Genomic DNA, 26,327 nt, shown 5'->3' with positions numbered 1-26,327 from the left:
TTTTTTTTTTTTAATTGAGGGGTAATTACCAACCTCTATTGTTACAAAGCCGTCAATATCCTCATTGTCTACAAACATATGTCTTAACCATATACCACATTCCACTGGTTCAAAGTCCACATGCGCGTCATCTGTATCAGTGCCGTTACTTATTTCAGAGCTTCCGCGATCGTCTGCCTCCGCCATTATTGCCCCCCAAAATTTCAGACACCAGCCGGGGGCTCACGACGCCGTCATGTGGATATTCCGATGCATTTCATTGGTTAAGAGACCGAGAATTGGATTTAAAAAAACAAAAAGAAAATGATGTACGCGCTATTCGGGCTGTAAAGGTAGAAAGACGCAACAGCGCTCCCGACTTAAGTGGTAAAAATGCGGCTATGCCCTCCAGGCCCTAATGGGTTCAAAGAAACAAGGGGGAGGTACGCAGCATTGTAAAACATCTTTTCATTGGTTGTTTGGCTGCATGTTTCGAAAGGATAATCTTTTACAAAGGCAAAAATAGTCATGGAGTGGACTTAGTAGGTTGTCTCCAGACTGCAGCGGAATACAAGTCAATTAAATTCTCTCATGTGAAACAAACTCAACAACCGTACTTCCCTGGAAGAAACGTTGGCTCGTTCTTGACATCCTGCCCTCCAGCCATGTTGCCCGTCCAGTTACTTCCAGCACAGACACGGATGATATACGGTCTATTAGTTCTCGCTGCAGGTCACTATACAACCAATTGTTGCAGTCAGTGACGAGTGGCCAGGTGCTGAGAGAAGGGTCAAAGTGCATAAGAACTGCAAAAAGGCATTGCTCGCCTGGCAGAGTGGTAGCCGCTGTTAAGTAAAGCTCACTTGGACATAGACTTGGTCCCTTGCAAAGGTCCAACAATACCAACAAACTAACGTCCTCCACATTGACATTCACCTGCGATTTCCTCGTACTTTTACTCCTGTCTAGTTGGTGGCATAGTTCGCTCGTTCATCTCTTGTGAGAAATGATATTGACTGAAATGTTGCTGTAACCTGGTCATGTAAGGCCTTAATAATAATTACAACAAAAAAAAACGTGTCTCCTTTTTAGTATTTCATTGGCGATTTCGTTCCATCAATTGGCATGTATTTTTTCATTGCACCGCAGTTCATGTTCCTATTTACATCAAGTCTTAATACATCGTCACTGGCCATCAATTTATAGCCACGGGTTATTGTAGGCATTGAGCCATCGCTACGTTCATCAATATAAACGCCCCAGTGATAAGTTTTGGTGTCACTCAGTGTGTGTACACGTCAATCATTGCACGCAACATCAGGGATTGTCATCAGCGTCATCATGAATCCGTTCAGGTCTAGGCAGGACACGCCCTGCTGCAAAACGATTGGCTGCTGCATCCAGGCAGGAAGGGAGGCTGCACAGATGAAATCAGATGACCATTCCAAATATGTATCACGGTTGTGCAAAACAAAAACAATCACATTTGTTCGGGTTAACGGGATTCGCAATCAAGCTGCCGCGGTGGCGTCCGATGCCGCCGCGGCATCTTAATGGCATGTTTATAGGCCAAACTGAACTAAAACAAATCTTATTCAAGCTGTCGTACCTTTGACGTTCTTATTAATCTGCGGCTATTAAAAAGTGGGCCTATTAAGATTACTCATCATCATTTGTATCTGGCATTTTTTAAAAACCGTCTAGTCAAAGGCCATCAATGTTTGAAAATGATGTTATGTAGATGCAAATTTGACATCAGTCAAATGTCAGATGATTGAATTTGGTTCATGAATCACACCAATCCCAATGATAGAGACCTGTACTTGTGAGTTTTGTGTAGAGCTCGCATGTTGAGGAATCAGGCGGGTAGGATAGCGTTAAGGTTGTAGCTGTAAACATCAAAATGTGTCGTTTTGTGACAGTAATACTGTTTTGTTGTGGTGCCACCGATTGCCCATTCAGCGGCGCATTATGCTAATCATCTTATTACGGTTAGAGTTTTAAAGCCCTGGGAAATAATACACATAATGAGCGGAGTGCACGGTCAACAAAAAGGAAAGGGGCACTATTCAGACAAGCTGTTTAAAAAGCATTGCTGAGCTTCCTCTGGGGCTTGGAAGCGGGCATTGTCTTCAACACAGGAATCCATCTGGCACAGTCTTATAGAAAGAACAACGACTCCATCACACCAAGTCCGCCGAGGGTGAATGTCTTCCCAGTCACTCAAGCTTATTTCAAGCCAGGTTGACCAACGTACGTCAAGCAATTTCTCTTCTTGCTAAAAATCTGCATTCCTCAGGAGATTTCCATTGCCGACCGGGGGGGGGGGAACGTACCCCCCCCCCCTCGCAGCCCCCCGAGGAAAGCATTTAAATGAGGCGGACACATCTGTGTTTGCTCGGACACGGGGAGTTGATCTCGCTGCGAGCCATGGAGCCCAAGGCCGGGATGATGAGCTTGTGAGGTCTGCGTTCACCTCGGCCGCCTCCTCGCCGACTTCAATCAGATTCTCGGTTGGAGGAAAACAATTTGCATCTCACGCCCCACCGGTCAAGTCTTCTATTTTGTTAAAGCTTTTTTTCAGGGGTGTTGCCCTCAACAGTGCGGGGGCATCTCGGTATTCATCATCTTTCATATGGACTCCACCTCCAACTTGTTCAACTGATACAAAATGGGCAGACTAGTTTGATTCTGGGGCTGTACTGACAGTGGTGGATGACCAGATGTGTCACTTTCATAAGAAGATTTGAAAAAGTTCATTCACAACAGCCTTTGTTCAGTGCCTGTAAAAAGCAGAATGTACCTTTCTCTCTCAATAAACAACACTAATCTTTGTCCATCCTAAAAAAAAAAAGAAAAAATTCAAAAATCTGTGCCAGATTGCGGAAATCTGTGGTTTACAGCTATCTTTTTTTTTTCTTTATTGCTTTTTGGGTAATGCATGTTGGGAAAGGATAGTTACAGTCACAAACACTTTTCAGCAATTTATTCAACAGTAGAATATGAACGAGTACAGTCAGGATCTTGTCTGGTCAAGAAAATGGTATTTGATTGCATTTATTATGATTGTTATGTATTTATATCGTCATTATACTGTATTTCTTGTGCTTTATCTTTTGGTCAGCACTTTGTTACAACAGTGTTGCTTTTTTCAAGTGCTCTACAAATTACGTTGCGTTCTTGGGAGCGCAAACGGCGCAAAATTAAGACCGACGGCACAGTGGCACTTGTGGTCGCATCCAAGTAGCGCGCCATGAGGAAGTAAATACAGTGCAGCACAAAAGAGGCGGATGCCTGGGGTTTCACCCCTGAGCCCCCCAGCAGTTTCAGCTCACCTAATTGAATGGCTAGCCTCAATGAAATGGCTTTTGAATAGGTATTTGGAAAAGTTAAGTGTGGATTGTTGTCACAGCTAGATGCCAAATCCTTCCCGCTTACGCACACAGGTCCGTGCGCCACTCTGTTGATGAGCAAGGTTGATAGCACAGTCCCTACTCTGGCCTCTTTTGTCATCATCGCCCCAGCTCTCCTTCATGCCTTCATGAAGCGCTCATCAAGTGATGCACCAAGAGGCAAGTGCTGGGTGATAGGCTCATTTCTTCTGTGTCCATTAGTTTGGAATAACTGCCGCAGATGCTTTAAGGCTAAGGTCCAGTCAGCTGGAGAGAAGGGAACATAACGCAGCTGTCTCACGGGCTTCCCGACCGCATTCTAGCGGGGAGTCCATGGCGCGAGGCTGCTCAAGGAAGACTCTCGACGCCTTGATGTTGCGGGTCTTGCCGGCTTTGACTCAATCCGTTTGTGCTGGGACGCCTTATGATGTGGCACCTCCAGTGGGAAATTTTGTTGTATGAGGATCGGTGGAGTCCTTAAGTGAGGTCATTCTGAGTGCTATCGTTGTGATCTGATGAAAACTGGTTGGCCTGTCACGATAACGACCATATTGACTCATTGCTATGTTTTTTTCCGACTCGATAAATGGGCATTTACATGCATGTTTGTTTACACACGTCATCAACATTCTGTCGCGCTGCCTCCCGAGCTCTCCCGTCAGTCCTCCTGCCACTGCAAGTGTGGGCGCTCACACGCACGCGTTCACATTTGGCGTGGGACAGCTTTTGAAGCGCGTTGAAACAGTTTGGTTCGACTGTATACGTTCGGTTCACGTGGAACGGCAATAATATGATCGATTTCACTATGTTTTTAGTAGACCAACGATTTCAGTTGGCTCTCCAGCTGATAAAATTTGGATTCAACGATCGCCCAACCTTATTTTTTTTTTCTTTATTCATTCAACAAATAAAAGTGATCTAGTCTATAACTTTAAGATCCACAGGAAGGATCTTAAAGAAGAAATCAACCCAAACACATTTTTTTCAAGAATATGTTCCCAGCAGGCCCACTAGTTGAAACAAGGCATTCAGATGAATATTGCGTTTGTGGAATATGAGTTAAGCAGCAAAATTTACTCCTTTTATCCATCTTAGGGGGCGGCCATTTCGTCATTTCTGTTGACAGAAAATGACATCACAGGCAGCGCTGTGATGTCATTTTCAGTCGACAGAAGTGACAAAATGGCTGCCCCCGGAGATGGCGAAAAACGGATGGATTAACTCTAATTCCACAAACGCAATATTTATCTGAATGCCTCATTTCAAATAGTAGGCCCGCATAGAACATATTCTTGAAAAATATGTTTCGGTAGACTTCCCGTTTAAATGGGCCTATTTTTCTATCATGTTAACCAGATTTGATTTAAGGCATTTTTATTCTTAAAAGCCAAGTGCTGTATTTCTCTTGTTGTCGAAACTTTATTCATGGTGAAAAAAATACAATAAAATAAAAAAGAGCTTGATGGCAGACAGCACAGTTTTTTTCGTGTTTAAACTCTCTCGGTTTGAACTTCACATGCGCACGCGCACGCACACACACACAGAAGACAGAGTCTGTTCATTGAGAGCTGTGAACTAAATAAACACAGCAGGAGGCACGATGAGAATAATGGCTATATTTTCTGCTCCGAGCTTGTTATGGCAGAAACATTACAAAATCATTAGCCTCAGATACAATTTCGCCCCAAAAAGGCAACAAAAGTACAGCATTGGCATTGACACTTCACTTTGCGTGGCAAGGCTCATTAAAATGACAAAAGACGTTCAGGGCTGAAATGAGATCACAGTCTGTTAATTATTTTTTAAAAGAAAACAAAAAAAATGCAAAAAAGAGCCTCGTACCAAACATAATAAAAACAGCAAATCACTTGCTGTACAGGATATAAGACTCAGCCAAAAATGTTGTGACCATAGCACCAGATTATTATAGTTATCCATCCCATTGTTGTTGCAATTGTAGATGACAAAAGAGCACAAATGACTTTATGACATTTAAACTGCATTCAAAAAAAAAAAAAGCTGTAAAAAAAACATGGCCTAATCTAGAGTCACTATTGCTGAATACCAAAAACTACCTGACTACAATAACACATCTTACCTTTATGCTACCTCCCATTTAATGAAAATATTGTTCATTTATTCGAAAGGTCTTTTTCACCGAGCACAACGGCAGAACAGCAAACACTTAACCAGAGATGGGCAATCCGTCCCAGGGACGGAACGCCCATTTTGGGGACGGAGGTCAAGACGTTTTTTTTATTTTTTTTTTTATACGGCCTAAGCAAGGACGGAAGTGGGTTTTCGCCTGTGCCCGTAATCATCCCTAAAAGCGTCAAGTTACGGTTTACGTGTTGTGTTGGGTTCTTTTAAAAGGAAAAACCACTGTTGTCTTCTCTGATACCACAGAACCGCCGTTATTAACTGCCTGCAACAAAGCTGTTAAGTCCTTTGTTTTCTTTTTCATGTGCATTCCCTGCAGTAACATTTTACTCACAGGCATAGTCTGCCCTCTAGTGGTTCAACACATGTAATACCATGGATTACGCCCCAGGGCGGCCATTTTACTGATGAGTGACAGAAACACGCCCAGCCTGTCTTACGTGTGTAATCCGCCTACACACTAAATCAGACCAAATGCGAAATATCATGACGCGCCACTTGTCTCGTGCATGTTCACCGTGTTTGTATGTATACAATTGTTGTTTTAAAAAAAAAAAATAAATAAAATACTGTTGTAAATTCACTGTAAATTTAAATAAATGTATACTGTATGTAAAGATATTCCGTGCATGGGGTTTTTACGTGGGGGTACACTGCCACCACGCATGTCCTAACTGGGACACAGGAGGAAAAATTATAAATAATAATTGGATGTACTATACTTTGCACAGACGTGATATCCGGTCATGAAATTCATGGAAGCAATAAAACGCAATTAGTAGTTTTAGTTTCATAATGCCATTTCATATCCACACTGTCTCATTGAGCGCCACTCTCAAAACTGATTGACAGTCAGCATAATCCCTTGATGGATCAAACGCTTCTGGGTCATGATGCTGCAGTGCGCGTGTGTGTGTGTGTGTGTGTGTGTGTGTGTGTGTGTGTGTGTGTGTGAGAGAAGGATTGCATGCGGGTGTGTGTGTGAGTAGTCCATGCGGACACGAGAGAGTGATGAGCCGTAGAACGTATTCGACATGTAATCAGCGATGCTGCTCATATCTCCATTTGGGTGAGTGAAGTCCCGTGGGGCAAGTGTGGGCTACGGATGACCCCCCGAGGCTCCAGAGTACCAGAGCCTCTCATGCCAGCTTCTGCAGAGCCTAGTAACGTTTGTGCCAGAAAAAGAAAGAGGGTCTGATGAAATAAGGACGTCCCCCACAGAGGAGAGTCTGTGTCAAATCGCTCCTCACTGCATGCGTTCTGGACTGCAATCTTGCGCAGTCTCTTCCACTTTGCTCCAGTGCCATTTCACTTACAGCTGCTTTTGCACTCGCACTTTTTTTTATTTTTTATCCTGCTTTAATTGAACTCTTTTCAGGTTAGCCTTATTCATTTTAGTCAGGCGCCAACATGATAATTGAACTCGGGTGCGGACCAAATCAACACCCCCGCTCCCCCAAAGAAAAAAGAAAAGTGATCTGACCTCGATCCGACCCAACTAGATAACAATCAAATCAGGTTTTACCCTATTACTGTCAACAACTATTTGGTGGTGCACTGTTGCATGATTTTCCACATCACTCCTGTCAGATGGAAATCTCAAATTTTATGTTTTTCTCTTCTTAACTCATTCACTGCCATTGACAAATTTACTCGTCTTTTCACAGTCCAGCCATTCAATCCCAGGAAGTTACTATTTACATTTTTTCAAACGTTAGGGTAAAAGAGGGTCTGAAAATGTCTGGCAGTGAATGAGTTCAACAGGACATACAATGGAAAATTGACCTTTGAATTGTCTGTATTAAAACACGGTGACGGTGCTGTTTTTGTCATGCCCTAAGATGCAACAAAGATGCCTCCGTGGATCTGAATTATACAGTAGGAAAGTAGGAAGTATGCTTAGCAGGGCAGTAGTACTCGAGTCCGGACTCAAGACATGTTTTTTTTTTGTTCTCTTGGACTTGACTCAGACTCCTTGGCATTTGACTTGGACTCGTCTCAGACATGGCCTGACTTGCCATGGACTAGCAAAATATTTTTATTGAGTCCACCTATGGTTTTATTCCTGAAAATGAACCTTCAAAAGAAACTTGAAATTCCGTTTTTCAGATGACCAAAATAGCCATCCGATTGGTTAACCTGACAGAGAGCAGCAAACCATGCAGTCTGTTTCGTTCAGCCATGTCAGCCAACAACAGGGTTAGAAAATGTGCTTTCCTGTGTGCTCCTTCATGTGCCTGTTCATTATTTTGCTGTTCTCGCGGTGTTACAAAACTTAAATATTGCATGTGTGACTTGGCTTTCCATTTCCACATTGCAAGGGCATGGCAGTAAGTGCACTGAAAAAACCCATAAACCACAATGACTGTGATGTTTGAAATATGGCGGTGATTTCAGCGGCAGACACAGATTAGAGTATGTTGCGCAAAAGCGCAATCGATGAGGTGCGATATAGTAGTGGGCGAACATTGTCTCTTCACACTACATCACTGAGGAGTTGAGGGCGACCTCAACAGCGCCTCTGCTGGTTACAGCCAGGTATCGCACCAGATTTTGCCTCAACTGTTTCAACACACAATGAACCAACAATCGACTCCCCTTTATCATCAGATTTCACAATGATCGAATAATCAATTAGCATGCCCGTCATTAGCCTCTACTAAACCACCTGAAAGAAATTGCATGTGGTTTGGGATATGAATTGTGTGAAAAGAAACTGAAGCAGAAGGGAAACAAAGCAGATCCCGGAAAAAGATGACTTCAAGTGTGAAAGTATCCTGAGAAATCCTAACAACGCCTTGCGTTTGAGCCTCTCCATTGATCTCTTGTTGAATATACTGCAATCATTTGTGGTTAAGCAGTTGCTTTGCCATAATATGAAAATCTGACCTCATCCAGCAGAGATCACACGCAATAAACACCTGACAAGAGACCGGGCTTCAATATCTAATCTTCTCTGTTGCTCCGGAGTTAGCAAGGTCACCCCCCGTCCTCCCTCCCAGTGGTCACTTCCCGCCATTTTTATTTCCACCCCTCCGCCTCCCTCCCCTCAGCGAGCCATCAGATTTATATTGATACTGACCTTTCGCCGAAATTAAGCATGCTGATCCCCGAGCGGTGAGAGCAAAGTTTAAACCAATTAACGAGCACTTCACCAATCAGCAGGGCGAGGCTCGCTCCAAATAAAAAATTATTTGCACTGCATCAAGAGCCGCTCACGGGGCAAAGAGTGTCACAGTAATCTTATTAGGGGAGCCATATAAAATGAGCAAAGAAGCTCCTCGGGGTTCTAAATAATACACGAGCAAAGACAATAAAGGCACAAATGGTCCCTTTCGCTGACCTATACAAATGGAAAACGGTGATGCTGCCAATGACAAATAAACGTGAGAATGACTGCATGCGTTATTGACTTCCTGTTGTTTAATCACAGCGAGGACTCACTGACATTTAAATTGTGTGACAAGACACCAAAACAAAGTGATAAAACAGCTATGAAATGTCCCAGTGTGCCCAAAAATAATAACTAGTGTAGTCATAGCTGACCCAGCAGAGTGCATGACATTATTTGCTGACGTCCAACTTGGAGGAGTTAATGACCAGAGGGATTCTTCCACTTGGTCCCCGACAAAGTCGCAGCTCTGACACGGAAAGGAGACGCAACTTTGGGCAACGGTGCCGCCCGCATGTCATTACGTGCTCGTCGCCGTCCCCTGCCGCCGTCGCATTGGTGGCGTGAGAGGTCTGGAGACTGTCACAGGCCATTTGGATGAGAGGCCATCACTCTATCTCTGGGAAAAGTGGCCTACGGATAAGCTCGCGTTTGCCCGAACTCTCAGTTTGAACTTCAAACTCGCAAGAATATTACTAATGAATCAAACCCTGGACTGGTGTTGCCACGACACCAATATCATGAGTTTGATACGAGGCCTGCATAACGCATTTCTGTACGGATGCTGAATCAATCGGGTGACAAACCATTTAATGCTGCCGGGGGTGTGCGCGAGTGAAAGTTTAGTCGGACTCGCCGCCGGACAGCCGTTTAAAATTAGAGGCGGACTACTAACCACCCCCCCCCCCCCCCCAGAAAAAAAGGCGAATGACGGACGACGGAAGGGTACCCTAGCTGCAGACGGATGACGAATAAAGGACGCTCAGTTTTTAGTAAAATGCCCAGCTCTGTTTTTTCCCATACCAATCAATAAATCCATAGGGCCTCCCACATGAGCAAAACAAAGCACTGAGCATGAAGCCAGAATATGATCTCCAAACAGAAGCAGGGCATTTCACGAGAACTGAGACCTCATAGAACTTGTCGAACTTTCAATCTGCTCTACACAACAGGATGCATTTGATGTCGGAACAGGAAGCAGATGAAGAATAAAAAAAGTGATGGAAGATAAGAAACATATTCTTTCTGTAGTGCACATCAAATAAAGAAAATCAAAGTTAAACACTAAGAACAGAAATTCATCTGTTGGAAGTTTTTCCCTTTCTGTCGGCGGGCGCGTGTGTACCGGTCGTCTGTGCCTCGATGTGTGTCTCTTTGTTCGCTGGCTGCCTCTGACAAAGAATTGGATGGTTCTTGAGGATGTCATTCCTGTCACATGAAAGCGTTCGCTTTGATTAGTGCTGGTCAGGCTTCGGTTTTAGCATCGGCATTCCCTAATGAGATCAATTAGATTTGGGACAAAAATTGGTCGTGCCCTGCGATTGACAAACAAGGATTGAAGATTTGTGGAAGGGCTCGGTAAGTACACCCTGCAAATAGTGGTAATATTATACTGTAGAAAAATATCTTTTACACAAATTATTGGGTCTTTGGAGGACCTGTCCCCACCTATCTTGCGTGAAATTTCACCACCAAGTGCTTTTTGTTAGCTGCCTATTTTCCAAATTGTATGTAAGTGAGCCTTTCTCTTCCTTCGCCCCTGGCCTGTCAGCTTGGCTGGGTGAGCATTGCACATTTTCAGGATACGGTCCGGGTCTGTTTATTATGTTCAATTAGCCCCACACTTTTGGCACAGTTAGTGTAGAACGTTTGCAAACATATTTTCACACAGGTAACGAAAGATTTACAGATGTGCCTTGATTTAGGAATGACCCAATGTATGAATTTTTACAGTGAGCCTGTGGTCCAAATTTTGTTTTTTATATTGCTAAGTCTTGCCAAAAATTTGCATGCAAAGTCAGGCGTTTACTGAATGGACCAAACACAAAAATGCAAAATGAGAGCATTCGCAAAGAGCATTGAGCAGACACTAAAGATTCCACTTTGTTGGTTTCATTTAACATCTGACTGCCCACCGAAAGGTTATTCTAGTGAACGGAAACTAATGAAAATAACTACAAGTAAAATTGGAAAAAAACAAAAAAAACATTTTCCTTAAAAACGAAAAATGCTTTTCAAAACAAAAAAATAACTGAAAGTACGATTGAAAAAAAAAAAAAAAGGAACTCAAAGTTAGCATGTTGGCCTCAGCAAGCGGTCCACTTTCTCATCTGGCCCCTTTGCAAAATTAATTGTCCACCCCGGCTTTCAACATATGACTGTAATTTGTTCAATAGTCACCAAGCAGCCAGTGCTTTGCAGGTGTTGTTTTGTGAAATGGCAAAGCTGTTCATTCATGCCGATGTTTACAACCTTCTCATATGAGATTGATCGACACGGCATGGCGGCACAGGAGGCTTAGCGTACACTCTGTATGCCTGGGGGTGGAAAGAGCCTGACCTTCTATTGACAGTCCTTGCAGTGTCACCTTGTGGATCAATTCCCTCTCGGCCATGGAAAAACTGAGCGAGACTCCACCTCTGGGGAGCCGGTGCGTAAGGCGCAAGTCAGAATTCCATATGGATGATGAGGTGGGGGTGGAGATGAATGGAATGAATCTGCCGGCAAAGCATTCTCCCAATCAGAAACATAATCTCCTAAATGTTTGGATTCATCAAGCCTGTCACCTCTGCTAATCCGTGCCTTTTTTGTTTACTTCTCATTGGGCCAAAATGCTGCTTTTCCCGCACACACATACAAAAAAAAAAAAAAAAAAAAGCCATGAATATTTAACACTTGCACTGACTCAAAGGAGAGCAATACCGTCGCCAAAACCCGACAAAAGATTTCCATTTTTTTTTTCCCATGTAAATATTTCCAAGACAATTACAAAAGCAACAACAGGATTTAAAAAAAAATATTATTCAAGATGTGACTCACAAGCCTAATCCAACCTCTCAGGCGATTTGTCCTCCCACTAGAGGAGATTGAAAATTTGACGTGTCTCGAATCGCCATTCGCTATTCAAATGGTGTCATTTATTATTCCTGGCCCCATGACAAATCGGGTTTAATACGATATGACTAATGTGCACCAGTCTATTGTGTATTGCATTCAGAGTATGCAAAACGTTGCCTGCATGTGTGTTCTTGTGGTGCATTTAGATCAAGGGCAAATACACTGGAATGTGCCGCAAGTCTTGCATTTCCGAATTTGCAAGAATGTGCCTCTAAAGATGCAACTAAAACGTCCCAGCTCCAACCATCAAGCAGGATGTCACAAAAGATGTCTTCTAGGGATGTCACAATATCAACAACATTGTGATATCGCGATATTAAAATTGCGACAATATATCGTCGTCGGCATGTCACTTTATTAATAGCAACAAATCTCAAGTTTTTTTTTCCATTTGTGCAGTTCCAGCACTCTCTGGTGGTTAGTTTATTAGTGCAGTTTAATTTGATGCCACCTATGTTTAAGACCCACGCTAATCGCCAATAGAAGCTCATGACTGGCAAATCTATTTCTTTGTGAATGCTGCTATTTTGTACATAAACTGAATGTTGTGATTTTTCTTTTATATAGGGGCGTTTTTTTAATAATATCGTGAGCTTTTCTACTGTATCGTGACCTTTTTATAAATCGCCAACTTCACCACAATATTGTGATATTTATCATATCGAGAGGCTCAGATCGCGATATTATCGTATCGTGACATCCTTAATGTCTTCTGCAAAACAAAAGATTTTTCTTGGAAAATGCAACTCTCCGAGCTGTTCAGTGCAATTTCGCCATAGGGTGAGTAGATTATCCATTTGTCCATTTTCTATACTGCTTGTCCTCATTAGGTGTGAGGTGAAGTCCATCCAAGTTGACTTTGGACAAGTGGTGGTGTGCTCCCTGGAATTGTTGCCAGCCAATTGCAGGGCATATACAGACAAGCGACACTAACAATCACACTTACAGACATTTTAGAGTCTTCAATGAACCTAAAAGAACATCTCTGTTTTTGAAATGTGGGTAGGGAAGGCATACAATTTTGCCAATTTGCTGACATTTGCGACTGGAAATTATAAGATTGGAACACAATTTAAAAATCAAAGGAATTCATTCCATTTCCAAGTTTTACTTTTTCTTTGAATCGCAATTTGAACATTGCCAGAATATCCTTGTCGTAATCTCCATTAAAAAAAACATGACTTTTGCCCCGCTTCAGCTGAACACAGATTCAACCCAATAACTCATCTTGTGCCTCTAATTAGATTTGCAAGAAACCAGCGCACCTGAGGAAAAAACAACCAATAAGAGAAAATCTTTTAAGACGGTGACAGAAACATATTAATTTAAAATTATTATTATTATTTTTTAATGGGAAGATGTGTTCATGAATACAAGTAAATTTGAATGGATAACAGTCACCTTATACACCGTTATACACGTTTTTTTTTTGTTGAATTTACTCCATTTTGTTTTGTCAAGTCATTGATTGCACAAATAAAATCATCTGGATGGTGATCCCTTTTTTAAGTAGATGCTAGTACTTATTACTGGATACAGATGATTAGATTTTGTGCACCCGCTTGATGAATTAAAATGGAGTAAATTCAGCAACCCATTTCTTTTCAGTGTACTGCTAGTGCTACTTTAAAGTGCACTGCTCTGGCTCAGTCTCCCGCACGACCGCCCCCCACCCCGTCCTCCTGTCCACGTGCTCATTTTGGCAAAAGGGCAAAAGTTTTAAAGGCACAACCACTGGAGCGCTGCAGTGCCCACGGGAAGTGACTTTTCCAGCTTAAGGGGAAAGGTGACAGAGTGAGGCCAGGCTGAACCATCAAGCCGTGGCCTCTGTTCATTATCTACAAGTGAAGCTCGCTCCAGTCCCTTTGCCAGAAAGGCCCTGGAGGTTGGTTGGATGACAGATTACCACGGACGCTTTCGGCACATGGTCATATGCACAGCTGGGCATTCCGCCTATGCTGGACGCCCATTTTGTAGCCGATGAACGATAGACTTTAAAAAATAGTCAGACTAAGCATAGTCGGAAGCCCATTTTTTTCCATCCATGTAATCGTCTATTTTCGCGGTGAGACTCCCCCCCCCCTCCACCCATATGTGCACAATATGGAGGTCTTGCAATGCGTCTCTGATATTGTTCCGTCCCACCTTACCCAGGTGAGGATAATGTTAAATGTTGACAAATCAAAGTATATGCTTTTATCTGACGGGAAAAGACTTCCAGCAGATCTTCCCAAACTATTAACTGCAGAAGGGATAGAAATTTAAAGGGTGCCCTCTTACAAATACTTAGACATTAACATTTTAGTGTCACATTGACAAACTTGTCTTGAAACTGACATTTAAACTTGCCCTATCTCCAACAATTTCCCCCCCGCCTACTGGATACTAATGATTTACTTTACATGCATGTACCTGATCCGTACCTTAGAAAGATCATCAAAACGATATAATAACCCTGCCTGTTACCATTTGTATTAGTCGAGTACATCATTGCAGCCTTCATGCTACTGCAAATTGTTCATCTCTTCCCACCGTGGCGCTCTCTCTTGCACAAAGCTCTAATTGGGCTGCCTCAATTTGATTTAAGCATATTTTTCTGCATTAACCAGAACAAGCACGCCCTTCGATTCCAAAATGTCCTTCATCTGAATGTCCCCAGATTGTGAATTAGGGAAAAAGGTATTTAGCTATGCTGGTTCTTCGGCCTGAAATGAGCTACAAAAGGACCTCAAATTGCCAGGGCTAGTTACGCCAGGAGAATGTAAAACTACTTCCCAAAATGCACATACATTTTTTTTCTTTTCCCATACCGGCCCCGCGGTCGACTTGGAACCAGTCTGCGGTCTACTGGTCGACCACGATCGCCTGTTTGGGCACTCCTGATCTACAGTGTATGTGACCTGCAATTGACTAGCATCCAGTCCTGCTTCTTGCGCAGTCAGCTGTGATGTGCACCAGCTCACCCCTGACCCAAATCAGGGCAAATGCTTTCAGAAATTGATGGACACAGAAAATGTTGCGGCAGACATTCATCCATAAGAACCTCGCGAGGAAACCGGGAGTTCTGGGTTCAAGACATAGACTAGAAGGAATGTCCCCTTTGAGGGGTAATGAGGTATGTTCCTCATGGAAATGCCATTACGTCACGATTAATCATATTATCGTGTAGATGCGTTATTGCTGTCCAAATGTTGTCATTGTGATTTGTCACCAAAAGGAGCATTATTATCTTAACTTATTAACCGTGTTCATTATTTGTGTCGCTTATCTTGGATCTGGACTGAGGCACACTAGCCTCTCACAATGAAATGCAGGGACAAGTGTTCCCTCCATCTTCTTGTTTTCTCGTTGTCTCTTCGTGCGACCAGACAAATGCCAGGTGCGGTTCACACGCTCGTCCTCTAAATTGGGACAGCGGGTCGTTCAATAAAGCGCAGAGATTGAGCTTTGCTCCGACTAACTTTGATTGGCAGGACGGCTCATTCTCTCTCGCCCCTCCCTCTTTTCTCTTTCACCTGTCACAGCTCTGTTCATCCCCCCGACATCCCATCAACTCTCCCTCCCCGGATCAAAGGGATTAAGGCTGAAAGGACAGCAATTGCTCGACTCTACCTGCCCTTATAATAGAGCAAATAACACACATGTGCACTCGGTACTGTACTGAATGCTGATGATGGCAACAGGCAGATTGGCTTACGGCTGAATGCATTATGAATCGTTGCGCTTATCTAACTATGCTGCTGTGAGTAATATTCAAAAGACCAGACACCGCAACGTGACGAGAGCAGCGCAAATCTCAAACGCTTTCCAGAAAACAGTTCGAGCTCACATATTATGCAATGTTGACTTTGTAATTGTTATAGTCGGGTCTCCGTAGTGCCTGCCGTTTCATCAAGTGTAAAGTTTAACAATTAAGTCACTATTACGTCAGCCGCTTATTTCAGAAAATGTGTCTGGGATCGGATCATTCCGAATTTTGCCCCACTGTCACATAAAAGTGAGGTGAATATACACAATGACCGTACCCACCCCAAATTCCTCCACCCGTGACTTGGCTAGGCAAAGATACGGCACTTTCATGCAATGGCCGCAGCCGCCTTCGTTGCACACAGCGTATCGAACAACAAAATTGTGGCTTGTGAAAATGCCAAGTGGCTAGTAAATCTGAGGGCAAAAATAGCCACAGTGGTTGGTGAACTAAAAAGACAATGTCAATGCACTACACGTTCTAAACAGATGATCACATACGGTACTTTTCACATCTGTAAATGAAAATTGCTTTACTGAATGTGTATGAACATACACTGTATAATGCCAAAAATATGTTGAAAAGGGAAGAAAAGTCACGAAAACCGGGGAAGCAAGAATACGTCCGGTCGTCTGTTGATTGTTTTGTTGCAAGTTAGTAACTTTGGGACTGTGCCTGCTCTATTGCGAATGATATCTTGTCACGCTCTTTGGCGCAATGATCAATGACCTATTTTACATATGGGTTCATTTGTCTTCTTAACGATGCCACATTGAATGATTGTCATATCCTCCATTGCTAAAGTCAATATAAAGTTAAGATATGGTACTGCGGCATACACTGGACGCTATCTGATTAGTATGTAACATACAAATGCAATTTTAAAAAAATAATAATAATAATTCATGGCAAGATACAATCTCAGCCGGAATGGAAATATTCTAGGAAGCATACCATTAATCATGTTTTCCACAGTCATTGCACCATGCATACATTTCACCATGCACAGGAAATGATATTTACATATTGCTGAATGGTGCCATTAAGAGCTGTAAATCGGAACAGCTTCATCTGTGCCATCATCGGTGGTCAACATTTATTTAGTATTGGTGTGTCGGACTAAAAAATAAAAGCCATTTAAAATGAAACAAGACAACAACAACATAAATGTTGTAAACGATTCACAAATAAGAAGTGGTGTACAAGGAATATCTAAATCCTTTGCTTTTAGAAGTTCAACAGCAATAGTTTACTTTCCTTTTTAATTTGATCCGCATCGGAGTACCAGTCTGTAAGAGTGATCACAGTAGATTAAAATATTAAACACGAATACAAAACAACAATCCTCAGTTCCATCCATTAAAAATATTTTTAGGAAAATGTCAGCCGCTACTAGGGAGGAATTTAACAACTGTACCCCGCTTTCAAATCGTAGTTTATTGCGCCCCTTTTTGCATCCGTTGGGTTTATATTTTTTGCATGTGTGTTTTGTCAGGACCGACTGATTTCCAATAAGAGCCGATAGGGTCGTAACGGTTTACTGATAAACCGCGCTAACATTCCATGTGGTTAGTCACACCCCTTTGAATTGTAGCTAAGAGTTTGTGACAGTAAATGACTCTGTTGCAGGAATTCCTGACATAGCCCCACCTTGCTCTAACGTCATTATGGTGTGATGTACAGTAGGTGAAATGTTACCAGAATAACTGTAAATAAACGCATACCGTAAATCTTCGGTTATGCACGCCAGCATCTTTTTACACCCTTAACGTTGATCATTTTAATCATAAGAATTGTTTGGGATTTAGTCTCAGTAAGAGACTAATGTACCTTTTTCCTTTTCAATGTGTATGATTATTTCTCATTTGTTCATGTCTTTACCTGCTCTTCTCTCGGTGCAAGGTGAAAAAGTATTACTTTAATTTTTTTCATAAGAAGCAAAAAGTCAACATTTTTATACTTCCTGCCAGAAGCACCTCTCAGGGGTACATGCATTTGTGTGCGCTGATGAGATTCCTTCCGATAATAGCAAATGCTCAGCAAAAAGGTCAGCAAAGACACGGAATAGGGGACATTTCTGGTGAAAAGTAAGGTAGATGACTTATTAAATCGGTGGGGTCTGAAAAGGAGGCATGGTGAATTGAAAAAATATTTAAATGTTGGTCTCATCTTTAAAATGGGCTCATTTCACAATGCAAGAACATGATTGGCTCGAGAGAGAAATGCAGAAACATTGCAAAATCAAGACAGTCTTTCACTATTGTCGTATAAACATAAAATCACTTAAAAGTACAGTAGCCTATTTCATGTTCTAATGTGTGCAAAATTGGACAAAATTGCAAAGTTGCTTTAAAGAGAGAAAAATGCATAATGCTCACTGAAATCACTTCAAATTGATGAGATTGCCCAAAAGCATATTTACAAGCTTCTGTCTATTCTCATCCATTCAGGTCGTTTCTTTCTCAGGACATTGAATCAATGGCAGCTGCACTGTTGTGGTTGTCAAAAACGATATATTCACTTTTCCTGTTACTCATCACTGTATATTAATTTCAAAGAAACAGCATTCTTTGTTTGAACATTTAGCTTTTTTTAGACTTCTTCAAAATGTCCCCAGTGTATTTGTTTATGTATATTACTTGTGGCTGATAAAAGAGGGTCTGAAAATATCTGGCAGTGAATGAGTTTAGTCCAAAAGTGTTTAGTTTTTTCTTATATATATATATATATATATATATATATATATACATATATATATAAATTTTATCTGAATACCCAATACATACATACAGTCATACATATGATGTGTGTATGTATGTATGTATGTATATATTTGTGTTCAGATCTTGTTTTCCACATCTTTGGGCTTTTCTTGACTTCAAAGCAAAGTGAACGGGGGCTGTATAGTTTGTGGCCAGGGTACAGGTACTGTATGTGTTTTAGGTGTGACTGTCATCTCTGACAATACATTAATTCGTCACGGTTTGCACTTTCTTCATTAACACAAAGTAAGAATCTTCTAAATAGGACTTCCAGATACAGTACTTCACTTAACAGCAAAAGAAGGAGAATCTTCCATCAAAATTGCAGTTAAGGGTTGCAAAAGAGAGTTCATCCTTATTTCAATATTATCTCCAGAAAAAAGAAGGGTAATAAAGTTGAGCTCCATCGTGAACTTAGCACATTTTCCTTAATGCTGCGCTTTAATGGGCATTTCTGCGAGGACACTTCAGCTCTGTTTCAGTCTGATGAGCTTGCACATTCCCCTTGAAAACATGTATGAATTGATTTGATAGTTTCTACGCATCAGAGACTCTATAACTGCTATCGTTTCACCCGCCCCGATTGGGGGGGGGGGGGGGGGGGGCGACTTAAAAGGAGTCATTAAGCCCAGAGACCCCATCTACTAGCCAATTATCTCATCAACGGAGTTTCTAAAAGCAAGGGAGGACTTAATTAAACGAGTGTCTATAGGGGTAAGATGCTCTCGTCCAAAGCTGTCAAGGCCACAAGTGATGATGCAGTCCAGTGTGCTCTTCACCCCATCCCAGAGGTCTGCATCACCATATTGCCCTAATGAAATCCCACTCCAAAGCCACTGCTGTCCACCCCGCTGCTCAACTAAAGCCTCTCTATCAATGCTGATGATGCTCTGGAAATCTATTCACTATTTTTCAACGGGGCTTTTACTGGAGAGCTTCCAGGGTGTGCTTGTCGGCTCCGACGCTGAAGGGCCCTGAGAAATCCAAACTAGTTAGCTCGCGGACAGAATACGATATCACTTGAGAGGCACACCTGCATCACAGGATATTTGGACAAGATATTGTTCAAAATATGTGCTATCGCCCCAAAGAAATTGGGAAACATTGCGAAGCTCAGTAGTTGCTGTCTGAAAACATTTGGAGGCCACTTTCTTTCATCTGCGTGTACTGTTAAAAGTGTACAGGAAGGCAAAGCATCTGTGCAGTACCATTCTTAAACATGGTAAATCCATGGTGCTTTACAGAGGCAAAAACATAATGATTAAAAACAAAATTAAAAGATAAAACCCCAACAAAATGTCAGTTAAACGAAAAAAATATGCAAGACAATGACAAAGCAGATAAATTATCAAGTTCAAATAACAAAACAAGAAATGATGTTTTCCATTTACCAGTGTGAAACACATTTACATTAACTCTCCTGAGACAACCAAGCTTTAAAACACCCGTGAGTATTTACCCTCCTTAATTGTGTAAGACTTGACTATTTGGATACAAGCAGGTAAAAAGTCAAACAACCCCCTTTATTATTGTTTGGCATTTTTCCACAGCCAGAAGGTCCCCCGAATATCATTTCAAGGTGCTGGTGCTCCCCTGGCTGCCCACTGCCTTTTACCCTACAAAGTCGCTCCGAAGAATTTTACTCATTGATGCGCATAGAGGTGAGTCCAGTTCAATCACGCTGCTGCTGCTCCATCTTCCACAGCTCCTGTCGCCAACAATGAGGTAGGGTTCCACATCCTGACAACCAATTTGCCATCTCAGGGCTCAGCAGGCCAAAGTCAACCCCCACCGCCTCGCCTTGTGACCGTGCACCCACCCCAAATATCTTACCCTACAGGAGGTGTGGAACCGCAGAGCGATGAACCGTGCTCCTTTTTTTTTTTCTGGGTAGGGGACTTGACAGAGTCTCATGGGTGCCATCAAAGGGCTACACGGTTCTCTTTTTAAAATAGCCACAGTATCAAAGCACATGCCCTTCAAACTCAAAACCAGTTGCACAATGTCTTCTGCCGCCCGCACTTGGCTAATTTTTTGTGTTTCATCATTTCCTTTTGGAGAGGGGACAGCAGATTTGCTTTCTTCCGCTGCTCGGCCTCTCTGTTTGATCTGAGTAATACGGCTAATGAGGTTGGGCCTCTGGCAGTAAACTGGCACACGCACCGAAGACGGCGGCACTGAAATTGTTCTGCGAGTTGTCCACTAGCCGTCCAGGGCCAGCCCCAACTGACTCAGCAGCCATTTCTGAAACCATCGGGGGCAATGATGAGCGAGACGGGAGCATGCTAACTAATTAGCCAATGCTAGAAAATCAGCAGAATTTTGAAATGATGCAATATAGGTCAAAGGATGCTATGACTTCAACTGGTTGAGTCAATATCTGCTGGTTGAGTTCCAGGTTTTTCTAATTTAAAACCATTTTTTTTAACCAAAGTGAAATAAATACTCAAGACTGAGCTTTGGAAAATCTTTTAGGGTTATCCCAACAAAATATTCAGTTTTGATATTTCGATTTGAAAAGTTTGTCACTTCATAATGAGTAGCAATAGAGACATACTGTAAATGTTACTTGGTGCAATTTTGCTACTTTGGTGCTTGAAGGGTTAACATTGGATGCCGGTTTTCCAAAATCTTAGTTCATAAAGAGAAAATAAGGACATTCAGTTGTGGATGAAAGGCCAACATGCAAAGAAAAACATAAGGGGGTCAGGGTAGGCAAGTGAGGCAGTGCCGCCCGCCCCCCTGCTGGCCCTTCTTTGCATGTAAAGAAAAAAACTTGACTGATTCCGTTAAATTATGTTCCATTTTAGTTCTATGGTCCGTGCTTTACATTGACTTTCAATGTAATAATGATCAATGATTTCATCATTAAAATAACTGCATTTGTATTTCCTGTTCAAATGCATGGGCAAGAAGTGAAGAGAGGCCAAAATTGAAATATCGTCTAAACTTCTATTTTATGTTCATATTTTTATATCTGAAATCAGAGGAGTAGTGCCTCACCGCACGTCACTCAGAGAAGTGAATGATGCCAAAGGAGTTTTTAAAGGAAATGGAAAGTAATACATGTTTTACATGATTTCTTTACAAGCTTCTCTTTTCATTTCAATGCCAGGATAAGCCTTTATGCGTTCAAGCTATATGCTATTTACATTAGTATCTGCTTGTCAAATAAAATTGTATCTATTTAATATTTTACTAATTGCTAATATCGCCCCTTACCAATGTTGTGGTAAATTCCTTCTTTCCTTCCATATTAAACATTAAAAAAAAAGTCAGAGAAAACGCTAAACACAGGGTTGGGCTGAAGTGTATGAAGATTTGTTGACATCACACATGCTAACTGGTTGAAAATGCATATTTCCCCACATAATTAGGAACTCCAAATTTGACATGCTTTGGAAAGTTCAGCTGTAGAGGTTGCACTTTTTTTTAAACATCTTTTGAGCTGTGATTCATCTTATTTTACCACAGAAATAGGGGACCAGGGGGATTTGTTTTGGTTGATTAAGTCATGTTGAAACACTCTGCCATAAAGAGGGATTTTCATGACTTTGAAATATTCACTGCACAGTCAATTGTTTCATCGGTCATGCCCCTATTCCCGCCGAGGTGGTGTCCCCATCAATTCCATTTCGGCATACGTCAGCGCAAATGTACATACTCGGTTATAATGTTTTTTTTTTTTTTATCTTTACAGTGTGGAATATGAAATGTGCCAGACAGATTTGTCTCTTGAGGGCTGGGGGAACATCTGAGTCAGCGGTCTCTGAGGCAAATGCGAACCTCTCCAAAATGCTAATCTTTGATTTCTTCCAGATTAGCGAGACTCAAGCTGGTCTCGGGATGCAAGAAACACAAGTAGCTGGCGGCCGTCCTATTTCGCCTGAGCATGAGATGAAAAGGAAACTTGAGGCCGCATACTATTATTGTTGGATTAAAGAAAATGACAGCCATGGGTGAGGAGAAGAGAAGAGAAGAGATTTCTCCTCTTCTTTTGTAAGAGCGTTGGTTTTGGTTTGTATTTACCATGTATAATGTGTCTTCTGATGAAAACCTTGTATCTCCCTTCAATCATGATTTGGGATATTTAACGCAGTGATATATCAGAGCATATGACTCTAGTTCGAAAGGCTTTACACTGGCTTCCAGTTAACTAGAATAGAATTTAAAGTTCTGCTACTGGTCTATTAATCACTGAATGGTTTAGGTCCTGAATACATTAAAGCAATGCTGATATCATATAAACCCAGTAGGCCTCTGAAGTCTGCAAACTAAGGTCAAATGAATGAAAATGAATAAGAAAATACATTTGAAAATGAAATAAGCTGCCAACAGAAATGAAGTCAGGCCAAAATGTGAATACTTTTAAGTTCAGGTTAAAAAATATGCGTCTCCCCCACACCCCTTCACGCCTATTTCAAAGCATTTTCTTAAATCAATGTTTCCAAATCTTTTTCCTGCACGATACGTTCTTTTACTAAGCTACCTTTTATTTTTGTAATTTTTAAATGTTGTACTTTTAATCATGTAAATCCTTATGTATAAAATGCGCTATAAAAATCCAACTGCCTTAATGCAGCGCTACAAGGGGCGCATGCCAGTCCAAACTGTGTAGGCCTGTCCCAAGCCCGGTAAATGCCGAGGTTTGAGTCAGGAAGAGCATCCGGCTTAAAACCGTGCCAACAATTATGAGCTTTCACCTTAGGAATTACATACCAGATCGTTCGCGAGCCGGGTTAACAACAATCGCCATCGGCGCCATTAACCGACAGGGTGCCGGTGGAAATTCAGAAACTGTGTGTCAAAGACGGAGGAGAGGTAGAATGCGGGCTCACAGACAGAAAGAGAAGAGGAAAGCACAGAGCCTAAATCTGAAAGTTGGGACTTTGAATGTTGACAGGAAAAGTTGGGAGTTGTTTGACATGATGATTAGGAGAAAGGTGTGTTCAGGTGACCAGGTGGAGAGACAGTACAGCTAGAATCTTAGGAGCAGGGCTCAAATGGTTTTACCATTGTGTAGATGTGCAGAGAAATGGAGTAGGGGTTATCTTAAAGCAAGTGTTAGTTAAGAATGTCCTTGAAAGTGAAAGGGAGTGTCAGATTGAGTGATGAGTCAAGTCAAGTCAAATTTATTTATATAGCCCTTAACCACAGGGAAGTTTCAAAGGGCTTCACATGCCGACAGCATATACACGACATGCCCTGATTTGATGAGGCTGAAACTTCAAATCGAGAGTATTGTTTTTAATTCAATTAGTGGTTATATCCCACAGGTAGAATGTGAACTAGATGAAATAGAGAGATTCTGGAAGGAGGTAGATGACGTAGTTCTGAACATCCCAGACAGGAAGAGACTCTGGATGGCTGCAGATTGTAATTGACATGTTGGTGAAGAAAACTGGGGTGATGAAGAAGTCCTGGTAAAAGTTGGGATCCAGGAAAGGAACATGGTGATGGTAGATGGTGGTGAACGTTGCCAAGAATTTGGAAATGGCAGCAGTGAACACTTTATTCAGAGGTAAAAGCACACTGCTGGATTACATTGGTAGTGGTAAGGTGGTGGTTGGGAGACTATAGCAAGACAGCATAGGATAGTGGTATGTAAGATAACTCTGTTGGGGGTGAGGAAGATTAAGAAGAAAAAGGCAGAGCGGAGAACCCTGTGGTGGAAGCTGAGAAAGGAAGAGTGTCACGCAGCCTTACAAGAAGAGGTGAGACAGGCTCTCGATGAGAGCTTCAAGCAGACTAGAGCGCTACACTACATCCAAGAGACAGTCAGCAGAGTACCTGGAATGTCTTCTGGTAGCAAAAGGGAGAAGGAGACTTGGTGGTGGAACCAGAATGTACAGGAAAGCATGGAAGGAAAGAGGATATCCAAGAAGAAGCGGGACATTGAGAGGACTTGGGAAAGAAGATGAGAAAAGAATGAGATGCGGCATAGTGGTGGAAAAGCCCAAAAAGAGGTATAAAGAGGTGACATGTATGCCAGGTTGGACAGTAAAGAAGGTGAGAAAGATCTTTACAGTTTGGCTAGGCAAAGGCATAGAGATGGAAAGGATGTACAGCAGGTTTGGATGATTAAGGATAGAGACGGAAGTGTGTTAACTGGTGCCAGTAGTGTGCTGGTAGATGGAAAGGATACTTTGAGGAGTTGATGAGAAAATGAGAGAAGAGGAGAAGAAGAGGCAATTATGCTAGATCAAGAAGTAACAATAATCAGTAAGGAACAAGTTTGAAAGGCACTAATAAGGATGAAAAATGGAAAGGCAGTTGATCCTGATGACATACCTGTGATGGCATGGAAGCATCTGGGAGAGGTGGCTTTGTAGCTTTTGACCAGGTTGTTTATAATCGAAGTCTAGAGCGTGAGAAGATGACTGAAGAACGGAGGAAAAGTGTGCTGGTGCCCATTTTCAAGGCCAATGTGCAGAGTTTGAAGGACTATCGAGGAATCAAGTTGATGAGACAAACAATGGAGTCATGTGAAAGGTTAGTGGAAGGTAGACCCAGGACAGAAGGGAAATTATTTGTGAAAAACTCTAAGGTTTCATGCAAAGGAAGACTACTACAGATGCATTATGTGCCTTGAAGGTGTCGATAGAGAAGTACAGAAGGGATCAATCTAGAAAGCCGACGAGAGGGAGCCCAGAGAGCAACTGTGCTACTTCATGAAGAAGTCTGGAGTGGCAGTGAAGTATGTTAGTTAGAACGGAACAGGACATGTATGAGGGTAGCAGAACAGTGGTGAGGTGTGCTGTAGGTGTGATGGGGGAGCTTAAGGAATACTTTGGGAGTGAACGGGATGGATAGGATTAGAAATGAGGTCATGAGAGGGACATGCACGGTTAGATGTTTTGTCATTTTACCGTTAGAGAGAGCCGACTTAGATGGTTTGGGCACACCCAGAGGAGAGATAGTACCTATAATCGGTAGAAGGGTGATGATGAGGATGGAGCTGAACGGAAAGAGTAAGCCCGAAGAGAAGGTTGATGGAAGTAGTGAGGGAAGACATGAGGGCAGTTGGTGTTAGAGAGGAGAATGCTGAAGATAGACTTTGATGGAAAAGGATGACACGGTGAAGCGATGACACGGTGAAGTGACCTCTAACGGGAAAAGCCGAAAGGATAAGAAGAAATATAGCTGCCTTGCCTATGTAAAATATCAATGACATTTGGTTTAACTGTTGTAACGCTCATACAGTAAGTAGCTTTTTATCATTTGCAGCTAATATTATATTGGCAGGGGCTAAAACAACAACAAAAATGTGACATACACGGTTGTCATCCACCAGTGGTATTTTAAAACTAAGACACTGGACCCTTTGGACAAATGTTGGCAGTTGGTACCAGAAATCTCCTGCTGTTCTTTTTTTTATTTTATTTTTTAAAAATGTTTTTAATGGTGTTAGCAACATAAAAAGGCACATCTATGACCAGCTCGATTGCCAATGCTGAGGTCACATCTGTTTGTGCTGTGGCCCAAGGTTTGCTCACAAAAAATGAAAGCTTTTAATCCTTTTTGAAAGCGGGTATCAGAGCCATGTCTCCTCTGTGCCCTGCTTGACAGCCATGTCCAGTATCCAGGCACAGATGGCATGAAAGAAAGCCTGAACCATTGAGGGGGGGTGGGGGGTAAATGGGGGCGTCCACCTCGAGGCTCACGAGGTGGCAGCAGGGTGGAACAAACTCAATGTTCACACCATGGGGATCCAACTCTGCCGCAACTGGGGTGCCTTTGGATTTCTCAAACAACCAGACACTCTGCTATGCTTTCTTTGCTGTAAGGGACATAAACTGGCGTATTGTCACTGTCCGACGACAACTCCTGTCAGTCAACTTTCAAGTTCAAGTCTAAGTGGAAACTACTGTAGGCAATTTCTGAACAGTCAATGTGTAGAGAAAAAAACATGTTGAAGTCTTGGTGGAAAATGTCCCACTTCCCATAGTACTCAGAATAAGATGGCCCTGCATGAGTTTTGACGTGGAATGCCAATG

General features: G+C 42.1%; 1 pseudogene; it reads left to right on the top strand.

Moving 5' to 3' along the window:
• Nucleotides 1-24,662, top strand: part of LOC147149544 (uncharacterized) — a 50,803-nt pseudogene extending 26,141 nt beyond the window's left edge.
• Nucleotides 24,663-26,327: the final 1,665 nt, after the last annotated feature.

Source organism: Filicampus tigris, chromosome 3 (genome assembly GCF_054856515.1).
Source record: "Filicampus tigris isolate MCC_2025a chromosome 3, RoL_Ftig_1.0, whole genome shotgun sequence".
Taxonomy (NCBI): domain Eukaryota; kingdom Metazoa; phylum Chordata; class Actinopteri; order Syngnathiformes; family Syngnathidae; genus Filicampus; species Filicampus tigris.
This window is presented reverse-complemented; position numbering and strand designations above follow the sequence as displayed.